This window comes from Paroedura picta, chromosome 6 (genome assembly GCF_049243985.1).
Source record: "Paroedura picta isolate Pp20150507F chromosome 6, Ppicta_v3.0, whole genome shotgun sequence".
NCBI lineage: Eukaryota > Metazoa > Chordata > Lepidosauria > Squamata > Gekkonidae > Paroedura > Paroedura picta.
Window position 1 is genome coordinate 57,201,190 of NC_135374.1, and position 22,263 is coordinate 57,223,452.

Consider the following 22,263-nt stretch of genomic DNA (forward strand, 5'->3'; position numbering starts at 1 on the left):
GTATAATTTTGCCACCTTTTTTAAATCTCTTCTGCTTCTGTGAGGTCCCTACCATTTTGGTCCCTTATCATACCCTTCTTTGCATGAAACGTTCTCTTCATATCTCCAATTTTCTTGAAAAGATCTCTGGTCCTCACCATTCTATTATTTTCTTCTATTTGTTTGCACTGTTCATTTAAGAAGGCATTCTTATCTCTTCTAGCTTTTCTCTAGAATTCTGCATTCAATTGGGTGTATCTTTCTCTTTCTCCCTTGCCTTTCACTTCCCTTCTCTCCTTAGCTATTTGTAAAGCTTCCTCAGACAGCCATTTTGGGAATTGTATCCCAAGACTGCTTTTCCTATTCAGGAAAGAGCCTGGATAGCTACTTTTAAATTTTGGGTCAGACTATTTTTAGAATAGAAACTGGCAGCTTCTTAACTTGTCTGAAAAGTGACCCTCTTAAATTTTGATGGTTCCAGGCTATTGAACAAAAATTAGTCTCCATTGGCATCAATCTGAACTCCCTTCTACCTCTGAAAGAAAAATGTATCTTCCGGATTATTAAACAGAGAATATTAGACCATGAGCAGCAGGAACTCATACCTACCCAGCCTCGAGTCTGCTCACCAGCATTCTTTGGCATCACTATGCAGAGAAATATTATGCCTACATATTTGCATCTTCTTGATGTCCCACCCCTGAAAAGAGCTTTTCTCCTGGCACGAATGAATGCTTTCCCCTCAAAGGTCTTAGATGGAAGATTCCACTGTATCCCATACCATGCGAGACTCTGTCCGTGTGGTTCTGGCTGCCCTGACTCTGTCTCACACATTTTATTAGATTACCCCTTATATGAGCAGTGTCGGGATGACAGCTTTGTTGCTTTTCTGGGAAACAAGCCTTCTGTAAGTAAACCTATGACCTTGCAATTTCTGCTCTCTGACAAAGACCCAGAGGTAACCATTTTAGTTACCAGAGTTTTAACTAAGATGCTTTTATAATATGCTGCCTACCTTGTATTTTATCTTTTATAGTTTATTTAATCATTTTAAGATCTGTTTGGTTGTGTAACCCCATGGCCTATTTTATTATTTTGTTGAAATTTTAAACCCTATTTTTATATGTCTTATACATATTTTATGGGCCTCTTGTGGCGCAGAGTGGTAAGGCAGCAGTCATGCAGTCTGAAAGCTCTGCCCATGAGGCTGGGAGTTTGATCCCAGCAGCCGGCTCAAGGTTGACTCAGCCTTCCATCCTTCCGAGGTCGGTAAAATGAGTACCCAGCTTGCTGGGAGGTAAATGGTAATGACTGGGGAAGGCACTGGCAAACCACCCTGTATTGAGTCTGCCATGAAAACACTAGAGGGCATCACCCCAAGGGTCAGACATGACCCGGTGCTGGCACAGGGGATACCTTTACCTTTATACATATTTTATGCCCATAAAAGGTTACTGACTGACTGACATTTTGGGCCTATTTTAACTTATATAGGTCTATCCCAGTTGCTTTCAGTCTTTCAAATGACAAAGAGATCAAAAAAGCCATATATTCCAGGCTCCCTGATGCAAGACAGGCTGCCCATTCATTGGCCATTCTCATCCTCTCTTCAATTTGAATCAGTGCAATGCAGACCAAAAAGCACTAAAAGCAGAGAGCAGGGGTGTATTCATCAAGCAAGTAGCTCCCCAAGGACTCAAACTAACACATGCCATCATAGGTGAAGGCAAAACAATGACAAGAAAATCAGGATGGATAGTCAGTCGCACCTGAGGGAAAAGCCTTCCCAACTGTAAGTACAAAAAGGGCATGAAATAAACTATGATCATGATTCCAAGCAAGTCTTTTTTGTGTGTGCATCTACACATAACATAAACTTGCAGCTATGCATGACAGACAGTAAGTGGGTTGTTGATGCAGCAAACTTCTGTTTTACTGTGATTTTTTTTAATCTTGATTTTTTAGGTGTATGACCTATGAGCTATTAAATCTCAATAAATGAAATGTTATGGCTTTAACCCGGTCTGCAAATCTTGAGTGGCAGAGGAGTCAAATGATATTCTTCAATTGAGAAAGTCAGTTAGTAGTTGATAGTTGACAATCAACAGTGAGTGAATGAAGCAGACTGTGAAAGGAGGATCCTGGGTTAGGGAAGTGGGAAGTCCCTATCAAAACTGAGGGAAATACTTCCTAGTGAAGGGGATATTGTTTGATCCAATCAAGTCTGAGAAAACAAGCTCCCAGAAGTCAGGGGTGATCCCTAGCTAGTGGATAAGGAAAGAAACTGGAACTTGTAGTCTGAATGTTCCTGGCTCCACCAACATGTCTGTGATACCAAGAAGCTTATGCTTATTTATATAAGCCAAGCCTGCCAAGAAATCTCTCTTCTCAAGTTTTAAAGAGCTATCTGAATAACAGAACCAATTACTTGTTTGTGACAAATTATATGGTGTTTATTTTTATACAAAGTTACCTCATTCCTGTTGTCTGTTCAACTCATGAATCCTAAACCTGATTCCTACTCCCTCAACATGAAATAAAATAGATTGTTCATTTTGATTTACCATCAGCCTTTTTGTCATTATAAAACAAGGATAAAGGAAGAATTTTAGCCTCTCTTCTCAGTTCTCTAGGCTGGATTAGCATCTACCAATATACATTCCAATGACTGGTTGGGACAGCCAAAAAATGACAAAACAGAAAGAAAAAAAGATTGCTCAGCTAAAAACAATCTTAAAAGGGAAATCCTATGATGGAGGACTAAATCCATCATACCTTGCTTCTTCATTTTTGGAGCAGTCTGGGTCTCTGGTTGGTTATCAGGAACAGCCAAAATGTATGGACCACAGCACAACTAAATAACTTTCAACAATATAGGCATTGATAAGATGATGCTCCCAAGCAATTTCCAAAAAGGTGTATAATCAGAGCATATCAAAACTCAGCCCAAACACCAGTCTTCTACAGTAAGGACAAGATAAAAACCTATCATTGCTGAATAATGATCCACTAGTAGCTTAAACTTCTGATTTTATTATCTGCTTGATACCATTTATCATTCAAATGGTAGACCACTTAACAATCCATTAAACAATGGATTGAAGAGGTATGATGCAGGTGGTGACAGAGTAGGTAAAAGCAGAGTCTTAGCCAACTATTTGTCCAGGGCCTCTGCAAACTGTAAAGGTAAGTAAGCCAATGTGTTGTATTAGTATTTGCTCTGCTGTGGCATCTTTCAAATTACATACATTCTTCACCAAGAAACTTAGAAATCTCTGCTATACAATGGGGAAAGAGAAAATAATAAATGCATCCCACAACAGCTCTTCTCCAGTGTAAACACAATCAAATCAAATTTTCTCTCCCACAGATTTTTAATCCCAACTTCTGCTATTTTCAAAGTCATCCTTCCTTAACAGAATCACTTTATCAGAAGTGGATGGCAAGAACAATTTTCATCATCTCTGGTAATCAAAAGATGCATGTCTATTGTGTCAAACAGCTTTGTCAGTATGGTACTCCAAGTCATGCTTCTTGTAGAAAAACTCAAAGTACATATGCTTCTGACAGAGACAACTTTACTAGTTAGGACCCAGAAATGTGCTTCCTTTATATAATCTCCTGCATCTGTGACTCAATTATGGGGGAGTATTTACCATGGAAACTGCAGGGAAGATGCTTTTGTCATGACAGAGTGCACATTTTGGGGGGGGGGGAGTCAATAAAACAAGATGCTTGCAAATTTTTAATTATAATTTTCCCCCTATAAAGGCAACCAAAACTCTCTGAAGCTGTACCACTTGGTATTTCAACACTCTTTCAGAGCACCATTTAATAACAGGAGCCATCTACCTCCACCTCCAAAATCTCTCCTAAACCTCCCTTTCCTTCAACAGGAAATCAGAGCCCTGCCTGAACTCCCACAGTTCTGCAGGGCCTGCAAAAGTGACCTCCTCCACCAGGCATTTGCTTGAGGCCGACTGACTTGGAACATCTGCTGGTCCCCCCTCAGAAACCCTGCCGTGACTGAACAATTTGATCTCGCCAGCGTTGCTGGTATTCATGTTGTGTTGTAATTGTTACTGTTAGATTGTGGTGTTCTATTGAAAATTTTTATAGCTTGTTTATGCAGTGTTCCATGTAAATCAGCCAGAGCCGCAAAAAATGGGCGGTATAAAAATCCAAATAATAGTTTGAGCAGATGCGGCTTTACCCTTAGAGAGAGTTAGGATTAGGGACAAGGACGAGCCTTCAAAAGGTAAGTTCTCCACATAAGCATGCGTCTCTGGTAGGAGAGCTGTTGACTGTAGCAAGGCATATCTCCTCAGAATTATCAAGGAGGCTATAGTTCGCACTGAAGCATCAACTGCACATCGCTGTGTGATTTTTGTTTAGATAACACTGGCCAAAGACTTAATTTCAAGGACATGTAAAGGAGCATCTGGGGAAGGTCCCTTGCACAGATCCATTCGATACATTCCTGGGTTTTCTGAATTTGCACCTGTAATTTCCAGAGAAAGCACTTACCTGGGTATACCTTCATGCAGGATGGGGTGTAACTCAGACCCTGTAAATCCAATCCTCATCAAACTTGGGGGAAAGGTAGAGTCAGCTGGAAATCCCCTGTGAAATTGGTGTCTGTAGTGGGGGGGGGGCTGTTCTACCATGTTACAAATATCATGCACTGAACCAGTTTGTTTTGCAACTAAAAGTTGAAGACAGTTCCTGGTTTGAAAATTGGACAGACCATTTATTTTTAGTTCACTGTGGATATACACATTGCCACTTCTCCCAAGATTATGACTGAAACTATGGACCAAGCCCATTGCATTCAGGAATACAATGGGTGCTAGGTTAGGGGGATGGCCAGGTCAAGGCTAGGCGTGCTTTCCTGGGGCCAGGAACGACCCGAAGATTTGAACCCGCAGAGCATAAAGCTCTGCAGGGGGCATATGGTAACAGCCAGTTCCTCAGATATGTGGGTCCCATACTGTGAAGGGCCTTGAAGGTCAAAACCAGGACCTTGAACCGGATCCGGGCAGCAACCGGCAACCAATGCAGCTGCCTCAGCACAGGCTGAATATGGGACCCTCCATGGTGTTCCTGTGAGGGCCCCAGCAGATGCATTTTGTACCAGCAAAAATACGCCCACCACCCAATTGGGGACCAGCCTCAAGTGTGTGACCAGCCTGATGGGTGGGCCCAGCAACAAACTGCGAGAGCCCTAGTGTCGCCATGGAAGATACCAGGTCCTAGCTAAGTCCCGGGATGGCGTGTCTACATGAACACTGAAGCCCCCCAGGATTAAAAGCCTGGGGAATTGCAATGCCCAGGCAACCACCACCTCCAGCAGTCTTGGAAGGGCATCTGGCAGCGCATTGGGCAGATGATATACCAGCCAGATGGCCATGCTCTCGACCAAGTCCCAACCAATACCAACACACTCCTGTCAGAACCAAGTTTCAGCCATGATTTGATGTTGTTTTTTACCCTTTGTGACCTATGAATTGTTATTGCTTGCTTTTTTACTCAGTCTTTGCCATGATTTGGTACTGCTTATTTAACATCTGTGTATCCATCTTGGAATGCTCTTCTTTCACATGTATTGTCTCCTTTCGATTTCATGGCCTAGCTTGTAGAAGTTGTTACCATGCTGCAAGGTCAGCATTGCCGCCTGTTGTCTGGTCTGCTGACAGCGCCGCCCAGCAGGCGGTGGGAAGTCAGGGGCGCCAGCGGGAAAGCAAGTGGAGCAAGGGCTCAGGCGGTGGCGGTGATGTTCCTCGGCAAAATACTACCCCCCCTCCGGGCCTCAGTAAAATTGTCAAGCGTTGACAGGTCCCCGGTGATAAAAAGATTGGGGACCACTGCCATAAGGGACTCCAGGAAATAGGAAATTATGTGCAGTCTAACGTGCATGAGGAGGGTACATGCTAGAATACATAACAAGCTATAGCCACCATGATGTGCAGCTCAAAAAAAAAATCAGTATTTTTCAGATCTAGATATCAGGGAGCCAGAAAAACCAGGTTTATCAGGTTCCAAATACTTGTTTTGTACTCAGATTCTCCCCCCACCCCGACAGAATTGCAATATTATTCTGTTCCACTATTCCCTAAGGTAAATGTCTGTGGACAATTTGCTTTTTGACCAAATTGCATCAAATCTGCAGTGGAACTTCTGGTGCTTGTCCTTCAAATAACCTCCAAATTCCAAGAGAATTGGACCAAAAGGTCAAATTCTATGGGCCCCTGAAAGAGTTCCCTCAAGCCATCCTCCATTAAGGGGAAGAATGACATAGTTTCTCCTAGGCAAGGACTATGAGCAAGCAAAGCAGCCCTTGGTCCAAAGCCAACAAAACCAACAAGCCAAAGAATCAATGCTGAACCCGGGACTCGCAGGCAGAACCGATTTGACAGTATGGCAGAACAAATACATAACCTGATAATTCAAGCCAAAATGAACAGGAATGCTGCTGCAAGCTTGACAAATTTAAAATCAGAGAATCTGTGCCAATGTAAAAACATGAGAATCAAAGGCAATATCAAGCCCAAGAATCTACCATAAACCATAAATAAATCATCTTGTACAATGAATATAACACTGCAAGACTAACAAAACCAATTTAAAAGGACAGACTAAATGTAAAACCAGCATTGCAAACCAATACTGAATCTGGGAAGACACAGTCAGAAGAAAAAATCAACAACAACACAGTACTGGGAGCCTTCAAACACTGGTTCCGGTATGCATGGCTAAGTTAGAATATTTTCAGCATTTTTCAGAATCTATTTCCCTTTTACCTGAAAACCCCCATCTGATGACATGAATATATCCAAAAATTACCAATAAAGTCTTTTTCAAACATATATTCAGAGAGGATATATCTGAAAGCACATCCCTAATAACCATTCCCATATTCTCAGCCTCTGGCAGTCCCAAATATATGCGTGCAATGGCTATAATCTGCATCTCTTGCCACAGAAGACCCTTTCAACAAATGAATTTCCTCTTCTCTGATTAGTGCACTTTGGAACGAAATACACTGTTTGTTGGTTTTTGGTAACATCTAAACCTGTGGCTAGTTTTTGTGATTGCCACCGTAATCATTTTATTTATTTAAATAAGTGCATTTGATTGGGGCCAGTGAACTACAGAACATCATCAAGCTGGTCCCCTCCCACAAGAGCCAATAAGAGTTCTCTCCCCATAACTAAAGTAATATCTGCAAGTAAGCCAAGATCAGTGGTTATGGAATCCTAAACACTTTATATTTTTAGCTGTTAATTGTTTTAACTGCTTGTTTTAATTACTAATGTTTTAATTGTAAAACCTATATGTTGTAAACCACAGCAAGCCAGTATCTGGGGAGAGGGGGTGGTCATACAAGTCTAAATTAGCTAGCTAGCTAGACACAGAAAATAATTATATGATTGTAGATAGATAAATAAATAAATATGGCCAAAACCCTCTTTGTCCAGTATAGTTAAATTCCTGACCCTTTCACCAACAATCCTAAACTGGAACAGGTTGCTAGGCAACTGGTTTGTACTCCAGATACCTTTGAAAGCTAAAATTCATGGACAAAAGACAACAAAATATGTTGTTTTGGTGTGTGGGGGTGGGGTGTTGTGTGTGTTTTTAAAGAAAGCCAACTGCCAGTTCAATGTAAAAGTATGCATTTGAGAAGAGCATGGAGAGGGATACCCCGAAAAATCTATTTTAAAACATTAACAAATACTTGATCATATATGCATAATTGTAATTACATGTCTATGTTTCATTTCCTTGTAAGTGATACTGGGATGAGAAAAATAAATTTTGCTTCAGAAGTAAGCATTTAAATCTGCATATGTTTAGGCCCACGGTTAATAAGATAATAATCAACTATTTGTATACCGAAATTCTGCACTGGCCAGCTCACATAGAAGAATGTCTTTTGATTTTATTGTGAATTCCAGTCATCACTGGTTTCAGTGCATGCCATCTCTCCTGCTTGGATTACAGTTGGAAAGTATCATGATAACCTGAGTTACCACTGTATGACATGGACTCAAAAGAGACCAGTTTGCATGCATGACAGCAGTGGCTGTAAATCAGCTCTTGCTGATAGTGTGACCTTCTAACTGTGTTGAGGACAGCTCTCACAGCACGCAACCTGCCTGCTATGCAACTGAAGTGCAACATGACTCAAGCAGAACACAGTTCATGCAAATGCCAACCCACCTCTGAGTCATTTCACAGCTTCCTTGCATGGCGGGTGAATCAGAAGCTGTGCAATCCACTGTGCAGTTGAAAACACATGCCAGGGGGGCTATACAAATGCAAACCTGAGTAAAACCTCCTCCACCTCCATGCCAGCCTAGAGGACGCACGGAATTCATGACACACACTGTTCATGCAGATTACTGAGATGTTTGCCAATTGCCTTTCCGGAGCAAGAAAGATGGCACACGCAGGAAGTTGTCGGAGTGTGGTGACACCAACTTTAAACAAACATATTCAATATCATACTCATGGTTAAAGTAATACCTACCATTTAAATGTTTAATATTTTACCTTTCTAAGAGAAGCTTGATAGGACTTTGGGGGATCAGGAAACTGCTCTAGCATTACCTGCAGCATGGGAGGAGGAAATTACCTCTCACCAACCCTGGGATCTAGCTTATGCAAGAGGATGCTAGACAAGCATGAGCTGTAATTAATCAAGATTGATCCAAATGAATCTGTTTCCCCTGATGTTCAGAAGTATTATTGCAAAACACATACAATGTACAGACTTAGCTGAAATTTAAACCTACGCAACACTGGAATTTAGCAACTGACAGGGATGTCTTTGTTACTATATCATGTGTTTCTAACAGATTCTTTCAGCCTGACTACTGTCTTTTAAACGTATCATTGGAAAGCAAAGAGAACAGAGTTCCCTTTTAACATCAGGGACTTGTCAGACTGCATTACAAGCCTTCAGACACACCTTTCCAGTCCTATCAGAATGCAGCGGGAGCAAAGGAAAGCAGATGGCCTCAGAGTAAGCACAAGGCACAATTCATCTGAGGTGCCAAGAGCAGAACTGGAGGCAGGAAAAGGAAGCCACAACTCAACACCAAGGCTGAGGAATTTACACGACTTCTCTGTCGTGAAGGCTGTAACCCGTGCCTCAGCCAATTTTAACAAGAACTCATAAGCATAGACAATGCTGAAAGAGCTGCACTTGTTCACACCTCAATGAAAGGATTTTAGGCAGAAAGGGAACATTCAGGCCCATTTTCATCATTCACTACTCAGCAAGGGAACTGTTTCTTGCACGGATGGTGCTGCCACAAGTGAACGGAGTCCCAGGAGACGCAATGGCACAAGCAGGACTCCACATGCACTCACTTGTGGGACTGCCAGACTAAGCAACACTACATCCCCAAGTTCACCATGCAATGCAGAGTAACTTGAGGTTTTTTTTAAAAGATTAAAAAAAGAAAAAATTAAACAGCTTGTCAGAACAGTATGGGGCAGTGACAGGAGCCCCTCATCCACCCAAGCTGTGCTCCCCAGCATGGGCAGCATATTGGACAATTAAAAATCAAGTTTTAAATGGCACTATCCCCATAGTGGATTCGACATAGTATCATCCAGTTTGACCCCTTGTTCTGAGATTGCAAGGACGTCCAAAAACCAATGGGATAGATTCAACCAGATTTTCCACCGGTGAGAAAGGAAGGAATGGGACCAAGGAGCCTCTATGGAAAAAAAGTTATATGGCACAGGAACTGTAAAAAGGAGAATTGCCAGGCATCGAATAGAAAAGATTGTTGAAGCTACTAACCCAGTGTGCTCAGGTGTATGCTATCTGTCCTCACACAACCACCTCCACCTCCTGCATGAACAACAGCTATTACTTACAATAAGCACTGTTACTAAAAGAGGTCCTTGCTTTTTGCTTCAAAAAGTAATTTTCCCATTGTCTTTTTTTTCTTTTGAGAAATTAATGGTGTTTCAATGCCTGTTCATCTGTTGCACCCCTCTGTATTTGCTTGTACAAACGAGAGGAGTCTGAAGTCCTGAGCTCCCAAACACCAACTAGATAACTGAAATAAAGAAAGGATCGTAATTATGCTAAAATCTGCCTATGAAGGAAAAGCCGGAACATTTGACCTTTACTTTTATGTAGCTAAAAATACAGATGCACAAGGTACAATTCACCAACCATGGTGTACTCTGAAAAATACAAAGCACCCTTTCGGTTTCCAATAAGGCTAAATGAGGGAACAGAATATGAGCTTTTGAAAAGAGAAGCCTTTTCTGGCTCAAACCCAGTGAACTGTCAAGTCAACACAGACGACAAGTTCAAGGGGGGGATGGAAAATAATCCACTAAGAAGCTCAGCCTGAGAAGAAACTGTATTTCAATGGAATATCCAGTCTGGGATCTATTGTTGTTGTTATTTCATTTGATTGTATTATTTAACTTGGTAAATTATGAGCAGCAAATAAATACAAATGTAGCGAGCCAGTGTAGTCATTAAGAGTGTCACTCCAGTATCTGAGAGTAATGGGCTCTAAACTCCACTCATGCCATGGAAACTTTCTGGGTTATTTATTTATTTATTGCATGGCATGTGTGCAGTACAGCCAGGAGTTACAAGGATCACTTGTCTGCCAAGCAAACGATGTTCAGAGGTAGTTTGCCATTGCCTGACTCCACATCACGACCCTTAGTGTTCCTTGGAGGAACTCCATCCCAAATCTTGGAGGTCTCCTATCAAGCACTCACCAGGGTCAGCCCTGCTTAGCTTCCAAGATCTGATGGAATCAGGCTTGCCTTGGCTATCTAAGTTAGGACCAGCTTGCTGGGTGACCTTAAGCCAGTCATACACTTTTATCCTAACCTACCACAGGAGGTTATTGTAAAGATACACTGGAGAAGAATTATGTAAGCTGCTTTGGGTCTCCATTGGGGAGAAAGGTAGGGTAAAAATGAATTACAAAGACAAAGGAGGAGGGAGAGGGGGAGGAGGAGAGTTAGGCCCATTCCGCACAAGGATCAATGTGTTCAATTGTTTACACTAAGCAGTTCCAGAATTTAAAATAGTGGAATTCGGCATTATGCATACCTGCCTTTGTAGTTGACTTCAGTAGTGTTGCAATCGTTTCCCACAGGTTTCCTGTGGGAAATCGCTCGAAAGGAAGCGATTTCTTCTGTGCTTTGTCCCGCCCCTGGCCGTCACTCAAACGAACAGTCAATGGACGGCCGTTATCATGCTCCCGAAAAGCCCCTTTCCCTTTAAGACAGGTTAAAAAAAACACGTTGCAACGAATCTGCGTTGATTCATTGCAACGGAGAGACCCATCTAGCTGGCAGGTTGTGTTTGAGCTGGCAATTCATCATTGCCACGCTCCCCCGAGTGAAAAAAAAATCCCGCCTTCCTGTGCATGGACGTGGTTTTCGTCCGAAAATAAAGGGAACTTGCAAACGGGGCTGTGTTGTGCTTGGTGACTTAAAGCAGCTCTGTGGAGGGACTGCAGCCGGAGAAGCCTCGCTGGGTGAATGAAAGCTCGCCGGTTCGTTGCTCTCTGCTCACTCTGAGAAAAAAAAATGGCGATCACTTCGCCGGAAGTTCAGAGGAGAGAGCCATGGGGAGGGACTTTGCTGAAACCGCAACAATGGGAACTCACAGGTCTTTTTCGGAACTGTTGCAGATTGCTTGCAAGAGTGTAGCGCTTTTCGGAGGGTGAATCCACTTTTTGGGATTTCCCTTTAAGCGCTACAACGAAGTGCTTTTTGCTGATCGTTTTCAGGAGTGTGGCAGATTGTGTGCGACGTCGTGCATAACTGCAAATTAGTAGCAATTACAATTTGCCACACTCCTACTACATTAAACCTGTGCGGAATGGACCTTCGTTCTTATATGCAACTTTTCTCCACCTTAAGGAGGCTCAAAGCAACTTACAGTCGCCTTCCCTTTCCTCTCCCCACAACAGACACCCTGTGAGTTGGGGGGGGGGGGGGCTGTGATCACTGCTCGGTCAGAACAGCTTTATCAGCGCTGTGGCGAGCCCAAGATCACCCAGCTGGCTGCATGTGGGGGAGTGCAGAATCGAACCCGGCATGCCAGATTCGAATGCCAATCTAATAACCACTGCACCAAGCTGGCTCAACATTACAGTTCTTAAGAACCCAACCCAACAAAAATACAATAGAGGAAGGCAATTATTACCATTTATTTATTTATTTCTTACTATTATATATACTACCTTACAGCTCAGGACGGTTTACAATGAAGATTCGTAATAACAGTACAGAGAATACATCATGATTACGAACTTATAACATTTCTAACACTAGAGGCACTTGTATGAATTTATAACACTCTAGCACTTCTAACCACGCTTGGGTTTATGCCAGCCTAGTTAGTATTCTAAATAACAGAAAAGCACAGCAGAAATGGGGAGTGAGAGAAAGCTAACAGAGCAAGAGCCATTACTAAGTCCATGGTGGTTGGCACCCATCTGTGTGGGGACATCACCAGATGTAGCAATTACAATGGGATCCACAGCCAGTCTTGGCTCCTTAAAGAACAGAACGCACACTTGTCATGCCCCTTAAATTGTTCAATGCGATCCTAAACCGAGTGGACTTCACTGGACTTAGAAAAGTGCAACTATGCTATTAATCTGACATGTACACACAAATATAAATGTTGCAAAAGGACACAAGAATAAGAACCAATAAACATTCCTTGTTCTTTCTGTCCCATGTTCTCTCTACATCTCTAAGGAATTGGACATCATAATTAAATATTCCTCACTGAAACCAGTGCTACAGAGCTTTTAAAAAAGTGATAGAGAAAACTGGCAAGCAAAGAAGACAGGAAGGCATTAAATTGCAAGCAGTGTGTTACTTCTGTATAAAACCATGCTGCTCGGCTGTGAAGCAGATGATAGAGATAAAAAACATTATATGAATTACATCCCACAAAAAATAAAAAGAGCTCTACAGTACCATGTTGCCAATGGTAAATGTTTAACTGCACATAGGGATACATGTCATATTTCTTGAAAATAATCACTGGCACACCACCAGTCTACAACAGGACCACCAATTCTGATTCCAGATAATTATTATTACACTTACTGCATGTATACAGCGCAGACAGGAATGTTTGGCAGCCAGGTAAGAGACTTTCAGAGGTAGTGTGCCACTACCTATCTCCACATCATAACCCTAGTTTTCCATGGAAACCTCCCATCCAAATACTAACCAAGGCTGATCCTGCTTTGGTTCTGAGATCTGAAGAGATCAAGAATGCCCGGGCTAACCAAGTCAAAGCTTCTCAAACCAGAATCCTGTTTTAAAAACCTGCAAGAGATCAGTAAAGAGAAAAAAGGTTTACATTAATCCAGTTATGCACTTCAGACTGTTCCTTAGAGCTGTCAGATTCTTAGTCTGATGTGGAACCTCTGATTTAGTTTATAAACCAACATGCTCCATAATCAGCCTGTCTTTCCTCTTATCCGCAAACAATGAGAACATTTCACAGAGAATTCTTTGAGTCACTCTTTTCATCAGGTACCCAATTTGTTCAGAGTGAAGAAAGTAACAACTGGATTTTTTCTTAAAGACAGAAGTATTGTGTCATGTTCTAGGAACAGGCAACTCAGCCCCATCAGAGGTTACCTGAGAGTAAATCCCATAGTACTGGCGCTGTAAATCTACAAACCTAAGCATGCCTAACACAGCAAGTCTCACTGCAGCAATGGACTTAAACTTCAAGAAAAATGTGTTGTAGAATAGGGCTAGAAGAGGAAGTACAAATGGCCAATACTTGCTTCATGTCACAGCTCCATGCTCAGAGCTTGAGGCTCTGAGACCATAGCTTTACCCATAACATTTAAAATTCTGTACTTTCCCCTCCTAAGCAACTCAGTAGAAATACAGCAGAATGGAGGACTATAGAAACACCTCCCCATGGGTCACATGATATCTTTTAAATGCTTAATGCATGGCTGAGAACTGTTGGGATCTACTCCATGTTATGAAGCAGATATATGATAGTAGTTAAGAATAAGCATCTATTCTTAACCAGGCTGTTGGGTGTAACTACAGCCAGACTTCAGACATGGTAGGGTGGGAAAAGCAAGATAAGAGAGCCTGTTTAATTCAAAATGTCATTTCATGGTAAGAGCCACAAAATGGTTATTTTATTTCCGGTTATTTTATCGCTGCTAATGGGCTAAATAAAAAGTTACATTTCATTTAAAGTAGAGTCAGGCCAAGATGCAAAATACATTTTATTACCGCCCCAGTTCAAATCAGTGGTTGAACTTGGCCTGAATTCAGTGCAAGCAGAAATTTAACACAAATTAAATGAAACAACACATTGCTGTTTAATAAACACATAGAGAAGGAGAACAGGGAAGAGTCTGTTTTGTTTTACAGGCATCTATTTTCCCCACATACATACTCATGACCTTCAATTTTCATCTGCCTTTCAGAGTTAAGTGGGGAGGGGGTATACTCCTGAGGCAACAAGCTAAACTACTGCATTAGACTTTCAGGCTCCAGTAGCAACAAGGTTATCACATTGAAAAACAAAAGGGAAAATAAGCCATCTGAATACACAACTGATTTAAGAGCCTTGGGTCAAAATCCAACATATTATCATTATGAATAGGAATCTTTTCCCCTAAATTATGACAACCAGAATGCAGGTAAATCCTCTTTATTTGCACTGTTTAAAACATGGGGGGGCAGGGAAAATACGGAAGCCATTTATTTTGAGGGATCTTTGCCAGTTGAATAGAATATACTTTCCCTGTGAGGTAAAGTTGCAGAATCTAACTAAATGCATATCCAGTCCAAGGATTTTTACAGCCAAAAGGTGATTACAGCATCTCAACTAACTCAAGGCACAGCTGACTTCAAGAGATCCTCCATCAGGCTGCAAAGTCAGTGAAGTGAACTAGTTTTACTCTTCATATGATGAAGTATAAAATATTTCAGGAAGACACCTCTGCAAATGAAGTTCTCAAAGGGTGCATTTCTGGTAGCTTTGTCTCTTGAAAAGTATTAGCACCAATCGTACCGATGGGTACAGTGTGTAGAATTAAAGAAATAAAGTTGTTCGCATAATGAAGAGCATTTGCTCTACAGAAGAAACAACATATTCCCACTGTAAACATATTACTTATTTCAACCATTTAATTCTTACTCCCTTTTTTGAACTTGGACTTAGTGCTGAAAAATACATTTTCATCAAGCCAAGGAAAGGGCTAGAAATGAGCAGGCTGATAATAGCATAAACCATAGAATTTGGGTTTCTGGTTTGGAATATAGTATTAGAATATAACCTAAGAGGGTGAACATTCAGGCCCATTCCGCACAAGGATCAATGTGGCAAATTGCTTAAGGAAAGAAAATACGGAATTTAAAATAGTGGAATTCGGCGTAACGCATACCTGCCTTTGTAGTTGAATCCAGTTGCGTTTCAATCGTTTCCCACAGGTTTCCGGTCTCGGGAAAATTGCTAGAAAGGAAGCGATTTTTTCCATGCTTTGTCCTGCCCCTGGCCGTCAATCAAACAAGCAGCCAATGGGCGGTTGTTACCATGCTCCGGAAAAGCCCCTTTCCCTTTAAGAACACTTTTTTAAAAAAAAGAAAAACACACATTGCAACGAATATGCCTTGATTCCTTGCTTCCTCCTAACATAGAGACCCATCTAGCTGGCAGCTGGCATGTGAGCTGCTGTTTCATCGTTGCCATGCTCCCCCGAGTGAAAAAAAAATCCCCCCCCCGTGCATGGGCGCAATTTTCGGCCAAAAATAAAGGGAACTTGCAAACGGGGCTGTGTTGTGCTTGGTGACTTGAGGGGAGCTTTAAAGCAGCTCTTTGGAGGGACTGCAGCTGGAGAAGCCTTGCTGGGTGAATGAAGGCTCGCCGGCTCGTTGCTCTCCACTCACTCCGAGAAAAAAAAAATGGCGATCACTTCGCCGGAAGTTCAGAGGAGAGAGCCAGGGGGAGGGACTTTGCTGAAACCGCAGCAACGGTAATGCACAGAACTTTTTCGAAACTGTTGCAGATTGTTTGCAAGAGTGTAGCGCTTTCCAGAGGGTGAATCCACTTTTTGGGATTTCCCTGGAAGCACTACAACGAAGCGCTTTTAGCGGGACTGTTTCAGGAGTGTGGCAGATTGTGTACGACGTCATGCATAACTGCATATTAGTAGTGATTACAATTTGCCACACTCCTGCTACATTAAACTTGTGCGGAATGGACCTCAGTTAAAAATTCAAACACAAAAGACGTTTATATCTTTTCTCCCATAGTTACCTATGGTGGGATCCTCTTACTTCTCATACCTTAAAGATCTTTTGACAAGGACTAAAGTCCTTCCATTTGGACAAATTTCCAGTACCATAATCAGCTGCACACCATTTAGAATCACAGATCTGGAAAGGATCTCAGGGTCATCTAGTCCAACTCCATACAGAATGCAGGAAGCTTTCCTTGAAAGAACAAACAGGTCCAGACACCTCCACTTATAGTAAATGGAGATGAAGTGATGTAAAAGGTCACCTGTAGTAGATATGAATCATAGAGTTGGAAGGGGCCATACAGGCCATCTAGTCCAACCCCCTGCTCAACACAGGATTAGCCCTAAGCATCCTAAAGCATCCAAGAAAAGTGTGTATCCAACCTTTGCTTGAAGACTGCCAGTGAGGGGGAGCTCACCACCTCCTTAGGCAGCCTATTCCACTGCTGAACTACTCTGACTGTGAACATTTTTTTTCCTGATATCCAGCCTATATCGTTGTATGCATGACATGCCTAGGCTAAAATGGCACAGTGATCCTGCTATGGCCTTTACCTAGCAGCTGTATTCTTCCCTATTTTTTCAGTAATCTATTTTTACTATGCTTTTAATTAAAGTGTTGCCCACCGTTAGTCTCGGGGAGCAGGGGAGCAGACATTTAAAACTGTCAAGAAAAGGCAGGAAGTACCAAAGTCTCTTAAAGTAACAAAGATTAATTTGTACTAATTTTACCATCAGAAGTCCACTGAAGTCAGTTTTTCTTTTCCAGCTTAAAGAAGAAGAAAGGGCTTACCCTGTCAGGAAATTCTAGTGAAGGAGAGCATATCTACAGTGGAAAGCATCTGGGTGAAAATAAGCGAGGGGAAAACAAACAGTGTGGTGGTTGGTGTCTGCTACCGACCGCCTGACCAACGAGAGGATGTGGATGCTGCACTTTGTGAGCAGCTTGAGAAAATATCCAAACGGCAGGACCGTGTCATCATGGGTGACTTCAATTTCCCAGATGTGTGCTGGGAAACAAACTCTGCGAAGCGTCCTCAGTCATGCAAGTTTCTGACCTGCCTGGCTGACAATTTCATTTATCAAATGGTAGATGAACCCACAAGAGGTTCAGCCATACTGGACTTAATACTGACCAACAGGCAAGAGTTGGTGGATGAGGTGAAGGAGGTGGGGACCCTAGGGGGAAGTGACCATGTCCTCATAGAATTCCTTTTGAGATGGGGAGCCAAGGAAGCTTGTAGCCAGACGCGGATGTTGGATTTTCGTAGGGCAAACTTTAATAAACTCAGAGTCATGATGAGTGTCATACCATGGACGAGAATGCTGGAAGGGAAGGGAGCATGTGAAGGGTGGGCGCTACTCAAACAAGAGCTATTGCATGCTCAATCAATGACTATTCCAGAAATACGAAAACACTGCAGGAGCTCTAAGAAGCCTATTTGGATGAACAGAGAACTTCAAGAGGAACTAAGAAAGAAAAGGAAAATGTTCAGGAAATGGAGGGAAGGACAGAGCTCTAAAGAAGAGTACCTACAGGTTACTAGGCACTGTAGATCAATCATCAGAAAGGCCAAAGCTGAGAGTGAGCTAAGATTAGCCAGGGAAGCCCACTGTAACAAGAAAAGATTTTTCAGTTACGTGAGGAGCAAACGTAAAGTAAAGGAGGCAATAGGCCCGCTGTTGGGTGCGGATGGACAAACTCTAACGAAAGATGCAGAGAAAGCAGAAAGGCTTAGTGCCTATTTTACATCTGTTTTTTCCCACAGGTCAAAGTGTTTAGGCACATCTAGAGATGGCTGTAGCCAAAGGACAGTGTCTGGGTGGCAGGTTAACATGGATAGAGAGGTTGTCAAGAGGCATTTAGCTGCACTGGATGAGTTCAAATCCCCTGGTCCAGATGAAATGCACCCGAGAGTACTCAAAGAACTTTCCAGAGAACTTGCACAGCCCTTGTCCATCATCTTCGGAACCTCTTTAAGGACTGGAGATGTCCCGGAGGACTGGAAAAGAGCAAACGTTATTCCGATCTTCAAAAAAGGGAGGAAGGATGACCCGGGAAACTACAGACCAGTGAGTCTGACCTCTGTTGTGGGTAAGATAATGGAGCAGATATTAAAGGGAGCGATCTGCAAACATCTGGAGGACAATTTGGTGATCCAAGGAAGTCAGCATGGATTTGTCTCCAACAGGTCCTGCCAGACCAACCTAGTTTCCTTTTTTGACCAAGTAACAGGTTTGCTGGATCGGGGAAATTTGGTTGATGTCATTTACTTGGATTTTAGTAAAGCTTTTGACAAGGTTCCCCATGATGTTCTGATGGATAAGTTGAAGGACTGCAATCTGGATTTTCAGATCGTTAGGTGGATAGGGAATTGGTTAGAGAACCGCACTCAAAGAGTTGTTGTCAATGGTGTTTCATCAGACTGGAGAGAGGTGAGTAGCGGGGTACCTCAGGGTTCGGTGCTCGGCCCGGTACTTTTTAACATATTTATTAATGATCTAGATGAGGGGGTGGAGGGACTACTCATCAAGTTTGCAGATGACACCAAATTGGGAGGACTGGCAAATACTCCGGAAGATAGAGACAGAGTTCAACGAGATCTGAACACAATGGAAAAATGGGCAAATGAGAACAAGATGCAATTTAATAAAGATAAGTGTAAAGTTCTGCATCTGGGTCAGAAAAATGAAAAGCATGCCTACTGGATGGGGGATACGCTTCTAGGTAGCACTGTGTGTGAACGAGACCTTGGGGTACTTGTGGATTGTAAACTAAACATGAGCAGGCAGTGTGATGCAGCGGTAAAAAAGGCAAATGCCATTTTGGGCTGTATCAACAGAGGCATCACATCAAAATCACAAGATGTCATAGTCCCATTGTATACGGCACTGGTCAGACCACACTTGGAGTACTGTGTGCAGTTCTGGAGGCCTCACTTCAAGAAGGACATCGATAAAATTGAAAGGGTACAGAGGAGAGCGACGAAGATGATCTGGGGCCAAGGGACCAAGCCCTATGAAGATAGGTTGAGGGACTTGGGAATGTTCAGCCTGGAGAAAAGGAGGTTGAGAGGGGACATGATAGCCCTCTTTAAGTATTTGAAAGGTTGTCACTTGGAGGAGGGCAGGATGCTGTTTCTGCTGGCTGCAGAGGAAAGGACACGCAGTAATGGGTTTAAACTTCAAGTACAACGATAAAGGCTAGATATCAGGAAAAAGTTTTTCACAGTCAGAGTAGTTCAGCAGTGGAATAGGCTGCCTAAGGAGGTGGTGAGCGCCCCCTCACTGGAAATCTTCAAGCAAAGGTTGGATACACACTTTTCTTGGATGCTTTAGGATGCTTAGGGCTAATCCTGCGTTGAGCAGGGGGTTGGACTAGATGGCCTGTATGGCCCCTTCCAACTCTATGATTCTATGATTCTAAGATAGCATTCATTCATATACTAGAAAATTCTCAGTTCATCTTATTTGACTTTAGGTTCACCAGAAAACTATTTTTGACTGTTACATATTATTTTCAGACTTTTCCCTTGCCATTCTTGTCACTGGATTCATTTTTGAACTAGAAGAAATGTGTTTTTTGTGACTCTGCTAAATACACAGAAAACTATAAAGAGCAGGTGCAAGAACAACCATTCTGTAATACAATCAATCCTGTACCAATCAGTCATGAACATGATGCAGCAACACTGAATGCAACCATTTAGCAACCACAGATACCTTCTTGCACAAGATGGTACCTTCTACCGAGCTCAGCAGTTGGAAGTCAGAAGGGCTAACTGTTTCCATGGAAGCTATATGTTCCTCCAATTTCACACAGGTTGGGATTAACAAAACCAAATTATCCTTTACCACATCCTGTCAAGGGTTGGGTAGACAGACATTTCTAGTCACTACAGAGATTTACCAGCTAAGGAGCTCAGAAATAATTACTTCTCCATTTCTGTAATGTGTGATGGAGGAAAAGAAAATCCTAGTGCTTCCTGCAAACAAAAGGATCTTTAACAGATAAAACAGGATATATCCCCCTGAAAGAAGAAACAGGTCCAGATATCACCAGTTATAGACAGATCTTTGGGCTCCTTTAACAATTCTTCCCATAATTTCAATAGTGGCTTTAATATAACCACAGAAATTGAAGATTTGCAGCATTTTGATGATTTAAGTAGTTCTGCTACCCTTGCCATTACTAAGGCAATGCTTGCTGCTGTACACTGTGTGGGAAGAAAATAAAGCTAGTGCCACCAAATGTAAATACTAAAAAAATGGATAATGCAGGGTGACTAATCCTTGCTAAGTAAAGGTCTTCCATGAACACCCTGAACATCAAGAAAGAGTAAAATATATGGGAATGTTAAAAATGTGGGATGTTAATGGAGGATGCAGCCATATTAGGTTTCCTGGCCAGACAACAGTGGCATCTCTTTTATGAACACTTGCAGATTAAAACTCCAGCCCTTCCATACATCTTCACACATCTTCTCTTCCCTTACTTACATACAGCATATTTAAGAGGCTAGGGAAAGGCCTATTTTAAGCACATACAAGAGGAACCAGCCATTTAGTCCATAAATATATAAATAACCAAGACCCCTACCAAGCTTGTACAGGCAAGTAAAGCAGAGACTGCTTCACAGTAATTAAAGCCAGCTGAGTGGACAAGTCATAGCAGCAGCCTTTTAAGTTCAGAAACTGAGTGATGAAACATGCTAGAAGTTGGGGTTCAAACTGGAAGCATAACTAGCATGCCCCTGTACAAAACAAAAGAACAAAACAAAGTCATTTGCAAATTCAAGCAAATTCAAATTTCAATCAAATTCAAATAAAAACTCCACAATGTACATATTTAATGTCTCCTAATCATTAATACAGCCTCAGAGGTATAGCCTGTGTTGAAGAAACCATCCCTGGATCTGCAGGAGCCCACCAACTACCACCCTGTCTCGCGCCTAGCATTTCTAGGGAGGGTGGTGGAAAGAGCAGCCACGGATCAACTGACAACATTCCTGGAGGAAACTTCTGTCTTAATTGGGCTTCCAGCCCGGCTATGGCATTGAAACAGCACTGGTTGCCCTGATGGATGACCTCCGCTGCAAGATGGATCAAGGCGGGTCAGAGTTACTAATACTACTTGACAAGTCAGTAGCATTTGACGCAGGAGATCATGAGCTACTAGCCCGCCAACTTGACAGCGCAAGGATACAAGGGACAGCCCTTCAATGGCTGATCTCTTTTCTTGGTGTGCTGCAAGGAGCAGTCTCTCCCCAATCCTATTCAATATCTTTATGTGCCTTCTCACCCAGCTTTTTTCGGTTCGGACTGGGATGTCATCAATATACCAGTGACATTCAGCTTTTCCTCACGATGGACGGCCACCGTGACTCACCCCCAGACTCATTAGCAAGATGTCTGGAAGCCGTAACAGGCTGGCTCAAGCAGAGCCATCTGAGGCTTAATCCTTCAAAGATGGAGGTCCTGTGGTTTGGTAGGAAAGGCCCAGGTGAGGAAGCCCTACTTGGATGAGGTACAACTATCAGTTGCACACTCGGCCAGGAACCTGGGCATAATCTTTGACACCTCACTCCTCATGGAGGAACAGGCCTCAAGAGTAGCTTGGCTAGCATTCTTCCACCTGTGTCAGACTACTAGCACCCTACCTGGCACCAGAACACCAAGCCACAGTGATCCAGGTGACGGTCAACTCTAGGCTGGATTTCTGCAACCTACTCTATGTGGGCCTACCCTTATCCCTGACGTGGAAACTCCAACTTGGCCAGAATGTAGCCACGGTTCTTACAGGGACACCTTGAAGGGCCCACATCCAGTCCACAGTCCAACAACTGCCCTGGCTACCAGTTGATTACTAGTTCAGGCTTAAGGTTCTGGTAATCACCTTCAAGACCATATGTGGTCTGAGGAGTCGACTGAAGATGGCGCCATAAAAGCTGGACTTCTGTTCAGCTCTTAAGCCATGCCG

The 22,263-nt window shown here is 42.6% G+C and overlaps 1 protein-coding gene across 14 annotated transcripts in view; it reads right to left on the reverse strand.

Annotated features, from left to right (window-relative positions):
* The window catches only part of TIAM1 (TIAM Rac1 associated GEF 1), a 243,876-nt gene that overhangs the window by 186,677 nt on the left and 34,936 nt on the right, over positions 1–22,263 (reverse strand). For 2 of the 14 annotated variants that reach the window (XM_077342515.1, XM_077342522.1), the window contains exon 2: positions 13,232–13,329. The exons of 9 other annotated variants lie outside the window; for them this stretch is intronic. The gene's annotated coding sequence lies outside the window, so the exon portion shown is untranslated. Of the gene's footprint in view, positions 1–13,231; positions 13,330–15,428; positions 15,612–20,883; positions 21,038–22,263 lie in introns of those variants that run through there. 3 more of the 14 variants (XM_077342514.1, XM_077342520.1, XM_077342513.1) reach the window with 3 other exon arrangements.